The following is a 15,404-nucleotide window of genomic DNA, read 5'->3' as shown; positions in this document are numbered from 1 at the left end:
TAACAAAATATTTGTTTGTTAAGAATCTTTTCACCTTCAGGTGTTTTCTTAATTGTTGCTATAAGTTTCAAAGTGGGTTACCTCCTTACTTCACTATTTTGAAATAATAGCAAAAAAATCAAATTTGGGACTGCGAATATTTTTTTTTTGTAAATATATTAGGTAGTCAATAATTCTATAAAGCAAAAATATCGAAATAAAATGATCCTAAAGTTATTTAAAGCAATAAAGAAAACATGTGGTAGATCGGTGAGATCACCCGTCACCTTGAAACATTAATTTTAGTTACACGTATTTTAAGAAAATAGTTACAGATAGCCGGAAAGTATTTTTATATTATTTGAATAGGTGTATAAAATATTAAAGTAAATTACAGTATATCTTCAACTTTTTACAATCTAAATATATTATACATGCCGTGTCATAACTCTCTGAATGATATGGCATAACATGACTAGGAGGTAAGCATGCGGACGTCTGATACCGCCTGCACCATGTCATTGTGTACCGAAAAGTAAGACGTTTTATGTAATAATCTTAAAAAAATGGAACGAAAGCTAAAAAAGCTCTCAACGTTTATTTAGGAAAAAAAAATCCCCGGAAAAGACAATTGGTTTGGAAGGAAAAAAAATAAGGTAGAGCTAAGGAAAGCTCTCGACTTGAATTATTCTAGAGTTAATTAAGATTTCAATGAAAAAATTTAGGATTCGCATAGGTACTTACTTCAATTAAGTAAATATATATTATTTAAAATTCACCTCCTATGTAGGTATTTAAAGTGATTTTGCGAACATAGTCTATTTAACTACGTCATGTCTTGTATTCTCTAATTAAATTAATGATAGCTTTACAGATTGAGAAATACTGTTGGGCCACGAACTATAAAAGGTCGTCAGATTCAAGTAAATTTACACTTTCTCCTGAGAGTTTCTTAATAAGCATACAATTTGATAATTATATTAAATTTATTATAAACGTAAAAATGAAATTCTTCCTCGTTTTTGCATTTGTTTTCGTTGCAGCAATTTGTGGTGCCCAGGAAAATAATGAAAAACGTAAGTAAAATTGTTTTTATTTTCTTTAAAACAGTTTTCACGATAGTAAGCGGGAAAAATTAATAACAAATACACATGTAAAAAATAAATGTCGCCACCTATTATGATATATTATATTTAGTTAATAAAATGTTGCAATGGATAAATACGCAGTCACAACCTATTATCTATAATTAGTATTTTTTTTATAATAAACAATTTTAATACCTTATGTAGGTACTGCTTTATAAGTCAATCATTTTGTCACGGCGAAAAAACGTTGGTTTTATTAACAACTCAGGCAAGATACGCTATATTTATCAATTGAATTTTAGTGTCTTGTCAAACAGTAGGTACTATGTGCAATGTAAGGTATAACATAATTTTCTAATATGATGCCAGTTGTAACAAATGTCGTCAATTTTATATCGACACAAGTTATAAATAAACGAAAACTTACACTATAGTTAGACGAAATTGATTCCCAGTAGGTATCAAGATACTCTAATGTAGTGTTTCTCAAAAATTTTCATACCACGGCCCCCGAAATCAGAAAAAAAAATCCAATGGTTCCCTCCCTAAAAAATTTAGTCTTTAGTGATCAACAGTACTTTATTTACCATTAATTATTATAATAAGTATATTTTTGTTAAAACATATAGAACATTTCATTTGCTTTCATGTTATTCAAAAATAAAAATAAAAACAAACAAAAATTACCTTAAAATTTATTACATAATATGTGTGATCAATATCCGGTACAAAGTTTGAAATGCTTAAGGGTGACGTGCTCAGCGTGGGTCAAAATGGAGCTTTTTTTCTATTTTCAAAGCATGATCCTGGACATACCTTAAACGTTGTAGATAATCTTTTTATATAATTTTGAAGCCTTATTATCTTTTATATTTATTTTAAACATTTGATGACTGCATAAAGTATTTTTATTACATAAAATAGTATTCTTTTAAGCCTCTCGCTCTAATGTTTTAGAATATAGTCATATTTCGGTACATAACTGTGCAGTGGTGTTAAAATTTTTTACATTTATTAATTTTTAAACGCATTTATAAAACCATTAGTATAATTTATGATGAGATAATTTTAGTAAAATATTTACGATAAAAAATTATATTAATAATCTCTGTGATCCCAAATTTGTCAAGAATTAGGCATTTTAATATTCAAAAAAATGGCAAGATTAACACAAACTACTGAAACATTTATACTTAGCAGATAACTTACTTAATATTTTGTTTGTAATTTCATACTATCTTAAAATACGCATTTATGCATAATAATATACATGTTTAAGCTTTATTATATATTAAATCGATAAAACGCTTAAATACAGTGTTATTTTCATTCTAACATCTAACATTATTTTTAATGTTTGTTGTAAATATAAATAAGTACCCATGTATACACAATAAATTAATTCATTATGCACATCTGTAAGTTCTAACGAGGTAAGAAATATTTTCTTTTAGTAAACATCATTAGGCATAATAATTATTCTCCATCCATATAAAAAATGTGTGAAGCGCGAAATCTATAAGGTACAACTACTGAAAAGATGGAAGCATATTAAACTGACTTGCTTGTTTACTCCAACAAATCGTAACGTACGTCTATTCCTTTCCGCATTTAATTCAACTGTTCGGCGTCCAATCTCCCGGCGGCTAATTGGGTCGGCGTTCAATTGGGCCGGCGTCCGATTGTACCGGCGGCCAATTACCGGAGGCCAATCGCCAGAGGCCAGTTCGCGGTGCTAAATCGTCCTAGACCCCTTGCATATTAGAGGTACAAATACCTCTTTAATATTCTGACCGCCTACTAACGCGTTTACTAAACCAATTTTTATAATATCGATTTAGATTGAGAATTATTATTCCTTACGATGTTTATTAAAATAAATGAAGTTTTTGGTCGTTAGGTATAATTAAATATATTTTATAAATCAATCAATATTTGCGTGATTTTATATTAAATTAACAACAATTATTTGACTCTTTCAGCGTCTTCAGTACAAAACAGTACAATTAAACATATGTATTAAGATAAATAACAAAAGTATCTTCATTATAATATTTATTTATTTAAGATAACAGAACATTGTGGACATAATAAATCTAAATTCAAGACGTTCACAACATGAGATTTATATAATAATAATAATAAACCTAAGTATAGTTTTATACTGAAAAATAAAACTAAATATTATTAAATTACGAATAGTAAGTAATATATTGTACCTACTTTCAATGCATCAGTGGGTTGATTAATATTTACATGTAAATATAATTCATTCAATATGTAAGGTAGGTTTCCTGGTATAATTTTATAAAAATATCGGCATATTAATTTTTTTATTGGCGATAAAAATGTAAATATCAATTTATGGTGGAAAGACATTGTTTTAAATTCAATAAGACTCAATAGGTATGTAGTACTTACGTCAAAATATTCAATAATTACTGATTTTTATGTTTTCTGCGGAAGTGAAGTTAGTTTCTTCGTTAGGATTTCATGACTGAGGATTGTGATCCGAACGATTTAACCGTTTATTGTACCTATACTTATTAAAGAATATATGATATTTTGTATTATACTTAACATTATTTTATACAGGTGAATAGGTAAATACTTTGAAGTCTGTTTCATATTTTTATGTATGTATTTTTGTGTATGTATTTATGAGCCCTCGTATGATACAATTTCGTTCAGCAATTAGACAAGAAAATTTAATAAGTTTCTATATACTTAGTAGTTGTAATACATTATGCGCTTCTGGCTAAGCGAGTAACGCATCGGCTTATGATGTCGTGGATCCCGGGTTCGAATCCTGGGTCCGGTAAAATACACATGTTATTATTCAACTTGTTTTTAGAGTATAGTTCTAATATGTTGAGCAATACTTGAACTTAACTATGACTAGTTATTAGTGCAAGAACGTAGTGGTCGCCGCGCCGTGCCCGCCAAATGACTACGGCCGAGCACTTAGGCTTGATACTGTTTATAGAAATTAAAGTACTCTTTTTTAATATAATATTATTAAGTTACGAATAGGAATATTGTACTTTGCATCAGTAATGCGAACATGCTACCTACCTGAAAACAGGTAATATTTTCAAAGAATATCGGCTTAAAAATCGGTTTTTAAGTTAAATCTTTTTTGTTTTTCTGTTATGTTTTTTACTTCTAAAAACGCCTAGCTTATTAATTATATAAAATAATAATAAGCACGAAACGAAAATTTTACTTATTTTTTTTATAAATGACAAAAAATTATGAAAACAATTTTTTTTATAGAATTTGCGATGTAAACTTAGAAGTAGAGAAATTACTCAATAATTTATTCGTTTGAAGATTTAGCCATTAGTAGAATTTTTTCACGTACCCACTGGCATGAAGATATTTGATATAAGTTTTTATTGCCGTAAAATGTTTTGTAAAAAAAAAACACACACAAATTACATGAATGAAACAACACTGGATAATGTTGTAGGTACTTCTTTAATTGTCTGTGGTTTTACCAAGTCGGTATGTACCATAATATAAAATTACGTAAATCACCTGGTTACAAAGTTGGATTTGTTTCTATTACAATAATAGTTTAGTTCGTAGGTATTATATTATTATTTTGACTTTTAGAGCCCGATGCACAATCGTCTGTCATAACTAAAATTTATTTACAACAAAACAGTATGCAGAAAGCCTTTCATAGTTATGATCGAGTTGTCTAGGGTCTACCAGATTTGCAATAGCTTTGTTCTGTTTTTTCTATTGAAAATAATTACATATATAAAAAATCTCTTTTTCATAATTTAGGTTTATTTTGTTATTGTTAAACGATGACAAAAATGTGAAAAATATACAAAATAAATTCAATAACTATAAATAGACAATTAATATTTAAATAAATGATTAAATGTCTCTGCAATTAGTGAATAATATACCTAAGTTATTTTTTGAGCCGTGTTTTTCCCGATACGGTAACACTTGCCGTTTAAATGTCAGATGGTGTCATTTACAATTATTACAAATATCCCATGATGAGAATAATTATATAGAATGATTAAAATTAATATTACCATGCTGGTCTGTAGGTAACTAGGTACTTATATATTTCAACTACCTATCTGTTGGTTTAATATGACATAAATATCTAAACCTGAATAAGAAAAGTTAATTCATAATTCATTGACACTGACGTTTCAATTCGATAATCGGTTTTACTAAATTAAGACATGTACAGAATCAAAGAAAGTACAGGAAAACATGTTGTATTAAATGTCACGCATATTAGTTGTTCAACACTTTTAATTTGCAATAGATAATTAAAATATCGTATACCTACCATCGTACCTAGGCACCAAATCTTTTTCAATGGCTTTTTGTCGACATGTTATTAAATAATTATACCTACTCATAACACTGCAATAATAATATATACTACCTACCTAATAATGAGTAAAGGACTGTTGACAATTACTCACAATATAATATTATCGTAAGTATTGTGTTTCAATCGAAAACAAAATATCTCTGTTCTCTATTTTCGAGATTGTCCATTATCGGCATTTTGCGCGAATTCTACCATGCGTACATCATTGTTCGCCATAACTGAAAATTGTGTACATGCATATTCTGCATGTAAGTACATGCCAAACGAATTAATACTATCAATATCCATATTGAGATCAATTGTTAAATGAATTTGAGTGTATGGGCTGTTTTATAGACACGCGAATTCATTTTGACAGCAGCTGTCAGTGGTAAATGGTAATACAGAAAGGGGCGTGTTCGTAACAAAAGCATTCTATTGATAAGGATTCATTAACTCTATAGTTACCAGATGGATTTCGGTTACTTACCAATTTTACTGTAAGTACAAATTGAGCATCGGGCTCTTAGTTACACAAATAAAACAAATTATAATACTTCAAAATTATCATTTATTGTATATATTAATATGTATGATACATTTTTCAATGAATAATTAATTATGTTTTATTTTTTGCAAAAAAATGGTTCATAATATTGAAAATTGGATATAAGGTAAGTATTTTTAAATTGCCTATTAACATTGAAGTTTCTTATTAACACTTTTATGTATGTTTGCGTTACTGATGCAAAGTACAATATACTTATTCTTAGTTTAATAATATTATATTAAAAAGGAATACTTTTATTTCTATAAACCGTGTCAGGCCTAATAACTATTCATAGTTAAGTTTAAGTAATGCTCAACATATTAGAACTATATTAGTATCTTTAGAATTATCTTCAAATGTGTTAATCTGGCCCATTTTTTTAATAATAAAAAGCTGAATTCTTATCAAATTTGGGATCACAGAGATTATCGATATAATTTTTTATCGTAAATATTTCACTATAATAATGTCGAAATAAATTATACTGATAGTTTTATAAATGCGTTTAAAAATTAATAAATGTAAAAAATCGTTACACCACTGCACATTTATGTACTGAAATATGACTATATTCTAAAACATTGGAGCGAGAGGTTTAAAAGAATACTATTTTATGTAATAAAAATACTTTATGCAGTCAATAAATGTTTAAAATAAATATAAAGGATAATAAGGCTTCAAAATTATAGAAATAGATTATCTACAACATTTAAGAAATGTCCAGGATCATGCTTTGAAAAAATAATGAAAGCTCCATTTTCACCTACGCTGAGCATGTACTCCTTAATACATTCGTTTAATTATACTCTTTTGTACTGAAAACGCTGAAAGAATCAAATAATTGTTGTTAATTTAATATAAAATCACGCAAATATTGATTGATTTATAACATATATTTAAATATACCTAACGACTAAAAACTTCCTTTCTTTTAATAACCATCGTAACGCATAATAATTCTCAATCTAAATCAATATTATAAAAATTTGGTAGGTAAGCCAAGTAAGTACCTAAGTAGTTTATCAATCAAACTACTGAAACATTTATACTTAGCAGATAACTTACCTAATATTTTGTTTGTAATTTCATACTATCTTAAAATACGTATTTATGCATAATATTATACATGTTTAAGCTTTATTATAATATTAAGTCAATAAAACGCTTAAATACAGTGTTATTTTCATTCTAACATCTAACATTATTTTTAATGTTTGTTGTAAATATAAATAAGTACCCATGTATACACAATAAATTAATTGATTATGCACATCTTTAAGTTCTTACGAAGAAAGAATAATTTTATATTAATAAAATCATAAGGCATAATAATTATTCTCAATCCTTATTAAAAATGTGTGAAGCGCGAAATGTATAAGGTACAACTACAGAGAAGATGGAAGCATATTAAACTGACTTGCTAATTTACTCCAAGAAATCGTAACGTACGTCTATTCCTTTGCGCATTTAATTCAACTGGGCGGCGTCCAATCCTTCCGGTGGCCATTTGGGTCGGCGTCGAATTGGGTCGGCGTATAATTGGGCCGGCGTCCGATTGTACCGGCGGCCAATTACCGGAGGCCAATCGCCGGAGGCCAGTTCGCGGTGCCAAATCGTCCCATTTCCCATGCAAGAGCTATTATCATTATCTGCAAATGCATTTAACATTATACCGTTAAAGCTTCGTCACTCAAATCTAAATCTCTTCGCATGTTATCGTCTCCTAGTCATTTTTAATTTAGTTTCAAATACCAGCCGCTTAGAAATATCACGGAGATCAAATATTACGTATCTACCAACAATTGGATGAGATGTCATTACCTTTATTATTTTAAATAATATAGAACATTATAAATAAATGCATGCACACAATATCATGCGCCACAGAACCGTACATGAATAATTTGTACCTACTTTGAATAGTATGTTCACCTAGTATTTATATTTTGATTTAGTCATATCATTCACGCGAATTAAAAAATATTTATATTAATTAAATGATTTTTTAGATTAAAAATCGTTAACATATTTATGTTTTCGAAGTACGTACAAACTACGTAGGCTTAACTTGATTCACAACATTCGTTGACAATTTATTTAGATGTCAGAATTTGAGGTTATATTTTATAATTTAGAATAACATAGATATGCCATTGTTTTGTTGATGTTTTATCTAGTTGATTTTATAATACACGCCTTTATAAACATATGAATACAATTCACATGTATTTAGGTTACTTTTTGATAAAAAAGTGACTTTTCAGAAGAGCGCATCACCACCTATTTGAAGTGGATCGATCGCTGGTAATGATGAAAAAAATCAGCAAAAGATATTATTGTGTATTTAAAAAAAACTACCTTATTCTTAGGTCGATAATTATGTATTATAAAACAATCATAATTCGTATGATATTTTATCACATTTGAAAGGTCACAAATATAGCTTATAATCAATATCTTTAGAAATATCTTAAAATGTGTTAATCGTGCCCATTTTTTGAATAAAAAAATGCCTAATTCTTGTCAGATCTGTATCAGATTTGGATTCACAGAGATTATACATATAATTTTCTATCATAAATATTTTACTATATGATGTTAACAACAATTTTACTAGTGGTTTAATATAAATGCGTTGAAAAATTAATGAATTTAAAAAATGATAACACCACTGCACATAAATGTACTAAATTATGACTATATTCTAAACCATTGGATCATGAGGTTTTAAAGAGTACTATTTTATGTAATAAAAATACTTTATACAGTCAACAAATGTTTAACATAAATAACAAAGAAATAATAAGACTTTAAATTATATAAATAGATGTTCTACAACGTTCATCTTCAAGGCTTATGCTCTGAAAATACCACAAAATCTGTATTTTGAACTACGTGGCACATGTAGGGCCGTAACAATCTTGCTTTTGCGATTGGCGGATATGCTTGCTGTTGCTTATCTAAAATTCTGCAAGACTTGTTTCATTAAATTCGATTTCAATCAATTCTTCTTGAGCTTTCTACGTAATATGATCATATTTAAGGGATTTAGCAAATAATGTTCTTATCCAATTATACTTTTGGTGATCATTTAAGTTTGGAAAATATTTGTTAAAAAATCGTTGTGATTCGGCAATGTGATCAAGTAGGTATAACATTTTTAATCGAATGATAGGTATTTCATTAGTGGTAAGGAACTCATTCAAGCATGAAAACAACATTCTGTGCATCCTTGAATTATAACTTTTGACCATGAAGAAAGTTTTTTTTAGAAAGTTTGAAGTTATGTATTCAGAATTAAAGTGTTGATATCTTTTACCTAAAGAGAAAGATTCAATTCATTTACTTTGTTAAAAAAATCCGACAAATATGACTCATTTCTCATCACTAAAGTGGGAAGAAACATCTGATTTTTTGTCATGAAGAAAGAGGCGAAGTTCATTTCTAAGTTCTACAATAATTATTCTTTTTAAAACCTTTCCGCGAGAAAGCCATCGTACTTTGGTATGATACAGTAGAACTTCATGCACCGGACCCATCTCTGTGCAAACAATTTTAAATAATCTTGAGTTTACAGTACGGTTTTTTTTACTAAATTAACATTTAACACAACTCCAAATACTTACTAGTTGTTCTCTGTGTATTACGCCGTGAATATGTTTCGCATCTGGGCATGCTTTTTCCACTTTTCCACTTTTACCTTGAATCCTGATATTCTCCCAGTCATTGCTGCTGCACCATCTGTGCGTCTCCTTCACATTTTGACCAATCAAGGTTATTCTCGTAAAAGAACACATCTACTTTCTTAAAGATATATTATATTCCTTTTGTTGTCGTCAAAAGTTCCCTTCAGAAAAGCACATCGTTATAAATCTAGGAATCATACTGAAATCTTACAAAAACCATAAATAAAATGAAATATTTTCCCCATTATTTTTTTTTTTTCGAGTTGTTTAAATTTTATTTTGACACCTTTATTGGAACACATCCATCCCTGTAATAGTATTTTATTATAGTTTCTGGCAATAAACTATTTTGTATACTTACAATAATACTTAGGTATCTATCATTTAAGACAGTAAATTTACATATAGGTATTGGCGAAATACTAAATCTTTATTAAAATACTTGAAGGATAATTATAATAATTATCCTATTATCCTATATAGGACACAATAATTGAATTAAAGCTCGCTACACTAAAAAGTTTTCGGAAGATATTTGTCAGAACTTACCATAGTTTAACTAAGTCTAGAAATATATTGACATATACTAGGATTGCGAACCTATGACTGTAACAGTTTTACGTCTCATACGGACAATGTTTTAAAACACCATTTTTGTTTTATCACCTTATGAAAAAAATTCGCAATGATATGAATGATATTTATTAATGTGATTAAAACAATAATAATATTGTAGAATGAAAACGGAATAGGTACATTACCCGACCGTTACATTTAATTCGGTGAAAATAGAAGAATCAGCTATATCTGGGATATACACCAAACTGAATGCGACTATTTTGATTATATGACTTAATTTAAATCTAAAATAATACAAAGCATTTGTAATAGTTTGCATAAGCCGCGATTTTCTTAAAAGCTGCGTTTTTAATTATAATCGAAGAGTCAAATAAAAATAAGTAAAACAAATTTACATAAGAAAAACAACTTAAGTATAAAGATTACTATAAAAAGTATGTAAATTTAGAAAATGTAATTATCATAATGTACGATCTCACCCTTTTTCATATATTTACAATAAAAATCTGTTTAAATAGTATGTGTGAATAAATGTGAAAAATATAAGTACCGATTTGATTTTTTAATTTTATTTAACAGTTTCCACGTAACTATTTTTTCAAGATTTTTACATATAGTTTGACACACTTGAAAATCGTTCGCCATCCCTGATCTAGGTGGTTGCTAGTAAGATTTGCTCTCGGAATAGTCTTGCGCTAGTATCTTATGCAATAGAGGCGACAAAATCTTTAGAAAATAATATATGATCCGGAAATCTGTGATTCAGTAACACTATCATAGCCGCTAGTGCTGAATGATTGCCACCATCTCAAGACAGTGAAATATGAGACACAAAACGCTGTCAATATCCGACGAAGATACAGATCAGGGAACTCAGAATTTTTTCTTTTTCTTTCTTTTCTTTTTCTTTTCTGTGATACAGATATATTATATTATTTTGCTTACATACTGAGAGAAAATAATGTTAATGATCGTATTTTTAAATACCTCGTTTTGTGATTGGGTTTTGTCGACCTTTATATATCCGCGATAATCTTATAAGTATATAAAAATCTCGTGTCACGGTGTTTGTGGTCGCACTCCTCCGAAACGGCTCGACCGATTTTTTTGATTTTTTTTTGAATTTTTTAGGTATAAGAATAGGTCGTAAAGTATATTTCATACCACTAGGTGATTGGGGTGTCCCTATCCAGAATATTTTTTTCTATTTTTTTGACATTTTTTTTTTATTTGGTATCAAAAAATACTCATAACCCCAAATTTTTACCCCCACTCTCCCATTTTTATTCGCGACCCTCCCATTTTTTAATCGCGATTTTAGTATTTTGTATAAACAAATTCAACTGTCGTTTGTATTTCAAACGGAAAGAAATTATTCATGTTGTTGAATGACAGATGGCGGTACGTCCAAAAAGAATTCACGAAAAGCGTTGCGTCATTTTGACATTTCATTCGGCATATCACAACGCAATAAAGCAACAAACATGCAAAATAGTAGAGTAGAAAGAGCAGACGAATAAATCCTTCAAGATAACGAAAATGTGCGTATGAGCATGTTGCAATTGCGTGCATCTCAATGACAAGAGGCATGAGCTGAACGAAATCAACAACGACAATTGGAACGGAGACAAGCGCGCCGGTTCGTAGTTAACACACGCTGAGCAAATGACTGACAACGCCAACAAGTATATCTAGCATTTACATTTGCTTCGTTTCTTCGTCTCGCATTCGAGTACGAGCGAGATATTGGATATTCAGCTCAAATTTAAACATGAGTCAGCCGGGATGTGTTGCGCATCAGGAAAGGCGCAACTACCAGATATTGAGACACCACCAGAACCATTGAACGGCTTGCTCATCGGCACGGATCCAGATTCAAACCTATTCCTAAAGTCCATTCGCATATTAAATTCATGCTTACAAATGACTTCTTTCGGAGCAACAGAAATAGTTCACAATACTGCGGCAAATGGTCAAAAATTCCATTCAACGTTCAAAATCAAAGGCCACGTGTACCACAAAGTAGGCTCATTGCTATAAATGCCAAACGATCCTCATAAATTTTTACAAATCTACTTCATGAGTGGTGAGGACATCAATCGTGTGGATACTATTTGCGGATACAATAATCTCAATTCGCCTAATACCAGGCTCATCGTCGGCGAACTGGACGCCCTATTGAATAAACACAATAAATTATTGAAATTCTTCAAATCACACATGCACTAATCACAAAGTGACACTGAGCGGGACAAGGTGGATTCTTTTTTTTTGATGCACCAGGTGGAACGTGAAAAACATTTCTCATTTCGCTAATTCTCGCCAAAATACGATCAAATAATGGCATCGAATTGGCCGTTGCATCATCTGGCATTGCAGCAACTTTATTGGATGGAAGCAGAACAGCTCATTCAGCATTTAACGGCCCACGTGCTCGTCGTAGGTCGAAATTGAGTTTTTATTGTATTTTCAAACCATGATCCTGGACACTCCTTAAACGTTGTAGATAATCTATTTATATAATTTTGAAGCCTTATTATCCTTTATAGTTATTTTAAACATTTGATGACTGCATAAAGTATTTTTATTACATAAAATAGTATTCTTTTAAACCTCTCGCTCTAATGTTTCAGAATATAGTCATATTTGGGTAAATAACTGTGCAGTGGCGTTAAGATTTTTTACATTGATTAATTTTTAAACGCATTTATAAAACCATAAGTATAATTTATTACGAGATAATTTTTGTAAAATTTTCACGATAAAAAATTATATTGATAATCTCTGTGATCCCAAATTTGACAAGAATTAGGCATTTTATTATTCAAAAAATCGGCAAAATCAACATATTTGAAGATGATTCTAAAGATACTTATTATAAGCTATGTCTTTGACCATTCAAGTGTGATAAACATCTTATGAATAATGATTGCTTTATAATAATTATTGACCTAAGAATAATGTAGTGTTTTTTTGAAATACGCCATTTCTTTTGTCATTCCCCAGTGGTTAAGCTACAACATACGGCCGTAGCCATAAATTGACAAACTATAATTGAAGTAGGGAGTAAAATGATATTGACGCGCGTGTTTGAACATGAAAAAAAAAATCGGTTAGGTACATGTTCAAACACGCGCGTTAACATAATTTTACTCCCTACTTTGTCTACGATGTATGTTTGTGCCTTTGATTTGGGCACACCGTGTTTTTTACACGGACAAATATTATACGTGGCATGTTCTCGCGTGGGAAAACCATCGAGCTTATTTGTGTTGGCTAAAGACGGACTGAAAAAAAAAAAAACGACGGACTGAGAAAAAATATTGTACACTCAATTACTCTTCGAAAATAATATTGATTTTCTTTATTTCATTTCCTTACTTTAGGATAAAAAAATATTATATTACTTTTTTTCACTTTACATTTAAATTTTAAGGAATCAAACAATGAATATGTCCGTTGCTTTAATGAAAAACATTGAATTGAGAAAATGAATGGTGGGTTTTTTTTTGTTTTTATCGGTGGTCATCGTCTACAGCGCTCCATTCCTCTTTCTGTCATAGATCCTATCCCCACACACTTACAATACATTCGTTATTTTTTATCTAACATCAAAATATTCACTAGAAATAGTTTATTTGGCAGAACAACCTTTGCCGGGTCAGCTAGTAAATCACATATAATTTAATTAAACAAGGATTTTTTTTACAGCTATATGCTCACCCGCTGACGTCGACCTGTGTAATGGACAATGTGAGCTAGCTGCTACTGGTTCTGAAGGCATTTGTTACAAAAAGTCTTGCACATGCAATGTATGCACTCAGTCGTGGTGTACTCAATATTGTACATTAAGGTTCGGAAGTATATCCACAGGAACTTGCAACAAGAATACGTGCAAGTGCATGAAAAAATAAACATGTTATGATTATTTCATAGCCACAAAAGTTAACGTTACTATTATACGAATGACAACTACACTTTTTTCGAGTCCATACAATAACTAATTTGATAATATTGCTACTGCTATAATATATATTTTTTGAATACATTTTTATGAAATAAAATATATCTGTGCAATTAAAAAGTTTTTTCAATTCATAATCTATGTAGGATGAATACCTTACCACCCGCATGACTTGGCAGGTAACCATTAATTTATAATTACAATGTATCTTGCAACATAATATTGTTAAAATTGCAAATCAAGCAATGTATGCGAATCGTTATGCTGATCCCCCTCAAGAGGAAGGTGATCGATCCTCTGACTTGGACGTGCAGATCGAGGGGTAGCACCCCCGCGAGTATGGCAAGCGCATCAGTAGAATTTGTGCGGTGGGCTTTGGTAAGCGAGATAGCGCAAGTTGCTGCCCACTTAGTAGTGCGCGTCTCACGTGAGTTAAGGAGTTTACTCAGGAATGCCAAATGCTGGAGGCGTTATCGGCAATTCCCATGAAAATTGCACCGTATGCAACCTTAAAGGCTCTAGGCTTAAGTCCCCAATTGCTGCCCGCCATTCGGGCCATTATCTGATAAGCCGAATTGACCTTAGAGACGGCCGTTTTGGCATGATGAACGAAAGACAGCTTGTCATCAAGAATTACTTCCAGATACGTAACCCTTTCAGAGAAACGCACTGAGGTCTGGCCAAAACGAACCGTGGGTGACCGTCAAGTTATGTTGACCCGAGAACTACCCCTGAGAAGGACAGCTTCCGTCTTGCTCGGGGTAAAGGCCAGCTTGTACAACAACCCCCAATTAAGGATTCTGCCCAAGGCGTCCGTGGCTGCACGCTCAAGTGCTGGTCGGCTCGTCACCCTAACAAGCGTACAGCATGGAGGCAGTGGTAGCAACAGAACGTCGTCAAACAGTATGTTCCACAGAAAGGGACCCAGGACGGAGCCTTGGTGGTCTTCCTGTGAATCAGGCTGGGGCCGAAGTCGTAGGTTATCTCCCTTTTGCTAAAGTAGCTTTAAACCAAGGCAAAGAGGTATCCAGGGATCTGTCTCAGCCGAAGTTTTGCCAGAAATAAGGGCCACCACGCAGTATCAAACGCACCCGCGATGTCGAGAAAAATTCCGGCAACGAGGTTCTTGCCAGAGCTCTCCACAAAATCGATCGAAAAGTGAATCCTATCTTCGGTGGACTTTCCGGGTCTAAGCCCAAATTGTCTT

At 31.1% G+C, this 15,404-nt stretch overlaps 1 long non-coding RNA gene across 1 annotated transcript; it reads left to right on the top strand.

Annotated features, from left to right (window-relative positions):
• The first annotated feature begins 910 nt into the window (after positions 1-910).
• LOC147063387 (uncharacterized) lies at positions 911-14,317 on the top strand. The gene is made up of 2 exons (XR_015072160.1): positions 911-1,055; positions 13,945-14,317. It is a non-coding gene; the product is annotated as an uncharacterized LOC147063387 (long non-coding RNA).
• Positions 14,318-15,404: the final 1,087 nt, after the last annotated feature.

The sequence above is a fragment of the Rhyacophila brunnea genome, unplaced genomic scaffold, assembly GCF_057557595.1.
Source record: "Rhyacophila brunnea isolate RB1 unplaced genomic scaffold, BYU_Rbru_1.0 scaffold_9, whole genome shotgun sequence".
Lineage (NCBI taxonomy): Eukaryota > Metazoa > Arthropoda > Insecta > Trichoptera > Rhyacophilidae > Rhyacophila > Rhyacophila brunnea.
This window is presented reverse-complemented; position numbering and strand designations above follow the sequence as displayed.